This window comes from Grampus griseus (genome assembly GCF_964374135.1).
Source record: "Grampus griseus genome assembly, chromosome: 6".
Classification (NCBI taxonomy): Eukaryota; Metazoa; Chordata; class Mammalia; order Artiodactyla; family Delphinidae; genus Grampus; species Grampus griseus.
This window is the reverse complement of record NC_139000.1, coordinates 65,585,349-65,588,679: the sequence shown is the minus strand read 5'-3', so window position 1 is coordinate 65,588,679 and position 3,331 is coordinate 65,585,349.

Here is a 3,331-nt window from a genome sequence, read left to right as displayed (position 1 = left end):
CTTCTTTCATTCTCAATCAAACTGTGCTTTAAAGAAATGATCTGAAGTTCAGTCATACTAAGTGGCAAATGATTTACAGCTAGACAGAAATGAAAAATGGAATGAAACCTCTACAATAGAATTCTGGCATGGTGGGGGCATGGAGACAGGAGCAGACGTGTACTTGGAGAGAGAGCAAAATCCTGATATCATATCCGATTACTGCCTATTTGACTGTGATGAGGCCCTGCATTCCCAGAGTAGGCTGTTAACTCTGTAGTCTAATCACATTTTCTGGTCTAAGACACAAACTTTCAAAATAGGAAAGGGATCCTGTGGAATACACGCATTAGCAATAGGAAGAGATGCACATTTTAAAAATGTTTATGGCAGTGAAGAAAGACCAAGAACTATAGGCTATCATTCTGAATCTGCCGACCAAGCTCAGTCTTAAACAAGTTCCTTACCTGGACTGCTATCATCTCTGACCAGTCCCCAGCAGCAAAAATACCCATAGTGCATGTCATCTATTGCATGGTTTACAATGGAAATGCATGTCAAGACAAAAATGATATTCACATCTCTATCAGAACACATAATATATTGTAGTTATTTATGGCTTTATTTCTCTCAAAAGCAGGAACTCCTCAAAGGCTGGAGGCCAACTTACTGATATTTCTGGCCCTAGGGGCTAGGCTAGTGCCTGGCATATAAGTGCTTAGCAAGTATTTGTTGAATGAGGGAATAATTGAATGAAAGATTATTAGATAGATATATCTCAGACCAGGTTCTCATAGCCCAAAATACAGTTGTCCAATATGTCAGAATTGCATAAAGAGTTCATTCAGATTCCTCCTTGACCCTGCCAAGCTATCCAATCCATTACCATCTCTTCCCTTTATTTTCTACTTGGTAGGACTCACTTCAGTGTTAGGTAATACATATGTAATAAAAACTCTAATTACCAGTTAGACTCATCTGCTTATTATGATATTAGTCTTTTATTAAAACTAGATTTCACTCCACCATGCTCTTGGCTATAAAATAGAGTTCTTTTACTTTCTACCAATTCTACTGGCACTGCTTTTTAATTCAAATACTGCTCTGGGATCAACAATGCAATAAGACATAATTATGTTTTAAGATCCATGAATTGGTTGTGAAAATGCAGGTATTTTCTCTCTAGGTAGTTTGCTCCAGGAAATACACTGAGAAGTATATTTTTATCTTGATGTATGGGGATTTACATAGGAACATACCCCTTAGAGTTGGAAGCAGTATTTTGTAGAAATGCCAGAACAAATACCACCCATCACCACTTTATTATGTTCACAATGTACTCCATTATCATCAGTATGTGAGTATAAATCCTCCTAAGAAAGCTCCCAGTATTAAAAACCATAATTATAACATGCATTTATTCCAAACATATGTACCACCATTTCAAACTACCCACCAGCTGAATATATTTTGCAGCTTTCAAAATTTGACTGGTGCGAAGATGGCTTTTACGAATGTGATTTATGACAATTTAGGTGCCGAAAACCATCGTAATTACAAGTACTGTAAATGTTTTCTCTCTGCTTAAGTAGCCTCGCTAAGGAGGACAGCATTCTTTCCTGTGGGCTGGGCCTTTTGGCTCCAGCCTTCCCACAGCCAACAGGCTGCTCTGTTCCCAGCTATGTTTCACCAGTAAAAGATTAACAAAAACTTTTCAGCGCTCGGTTCTCTTTTCCCTCTGGAGCTATCCATTTTCCCATCTCCAAAGAGGGCAGCCTCTCCTAACATATGTTGGAAATTGTTGTTCAACTTCACAGAATATACAAACACAAGACTTTTCTCCGTTCATGGTGCCAAAGCAGACGTTTCAATGGAATATTTCATTATAATGCAGAGCGTGTGTGCCAGAAATGAGGTTTTTCCAATGAAATTCATGATTTTTTTTTTTTTTTTTACATGTGGGATCTGGGGTTTCTATAAAGCACAAGAGGCTTGACTTTTGGTATAAAAAGTTTAAACTTTTAACCTACCTGGATTTGCACAGGATAATAAATTGTCAAGTAATGACTCTTTGCCAAATGTTAATAAGCTTCATGAAAAGTAAAACCAGAGAGTAGTGGAAACGCTATGATACACCTTCCATCTTGTTAAGTTAAAGCTATGCTCTCTCTTTCGGAGGGCACCGATGGACTCAAGCCACAGAGGCCAAGTGACTCACCCAAGGTTACAAAGGGAGTCTGTAACAAGACCTATGAGAAAATCCAGGATTCCTAACTCCCAGTTCAATGTTGTCATTTAAAAAGCCTCCAAACATGACTCTTGTAAATTATACTGTCATCAGCACTTTCCTTATTACTCTTTGTTTTCAGTAGTTATAAACTCAGTAGTTTAAAAAATGGCTTTGGGACAAAATTTAGCCAACAAAATCTCTAGCTTAGAGTCAATTATTTCCAAAAGACAACTTAAAAATCTGTAGTTCAGCTACTTTGGGGATAGAAACATGCCAAAATCCAAAGTTCATTTTCTTTTGGTATTTCTTTGAATTTGAAGGCAAATTAACCATGGGATTTATTAATGTTGTGTGTTAATTACTGATTTTTGGTTTTATTATCAAACCAACATAAAAGGAGAAGCCAAATCTGAAAAACACACTCTAATTGCTATAAGAATAATAACCTCAGCTTGACTTCTACCAACATTACTTCTAAATTACAGTATAAGGGAATAAAGAGAAATTTACATATGGCCTTTCCATGGATACTCAACAAAGATCTGAAATACAGGGGAGCATGTCTGGGAATGACTTGGAATGTGCAGGAGTGCTAGGCTTTTCTCTTCCACCAGCTTTCAGAGCTCTGCATGCCAGGTCAGGCAGCTCTGGGAGTCAAATCTTGGCCATCAAGTGAAGCAACTCATAAAGTGTTTCTCACAGTCAGATTGTCCTCACATCCTATTATACTATATAGTGTTTTGTTTTATAAACGTTTCTTTGCATTTGTTTAAATGTCTAAAGGACCGTTCCTCTAAAATTAATAGAGAGACAGGCACAACACAGAAAATAACAGCAGCTGAAAAAAGAACAGCCGCAGCACGATGTCAAATAGAAAATAAAAACAGAACATAGTCTGATGTAGTCTGCAATTTGCAATTCCTTCAAGGAGTGTTTCTTGCAATGAGTGATTCATAGATGATGCAAATTACAACACCCTTTCGCTTTTGCTGCTGCCTTTATGAAACCTCACATGTGACAGGCTGGCTAGGTTGAACCCAAATGTAAAAAGTTTCTGGCATTCCCTCCCCCCCTTTTATTTTCCTATATTCAAAATTTTAATAGTATACGTGTATTTTGTAC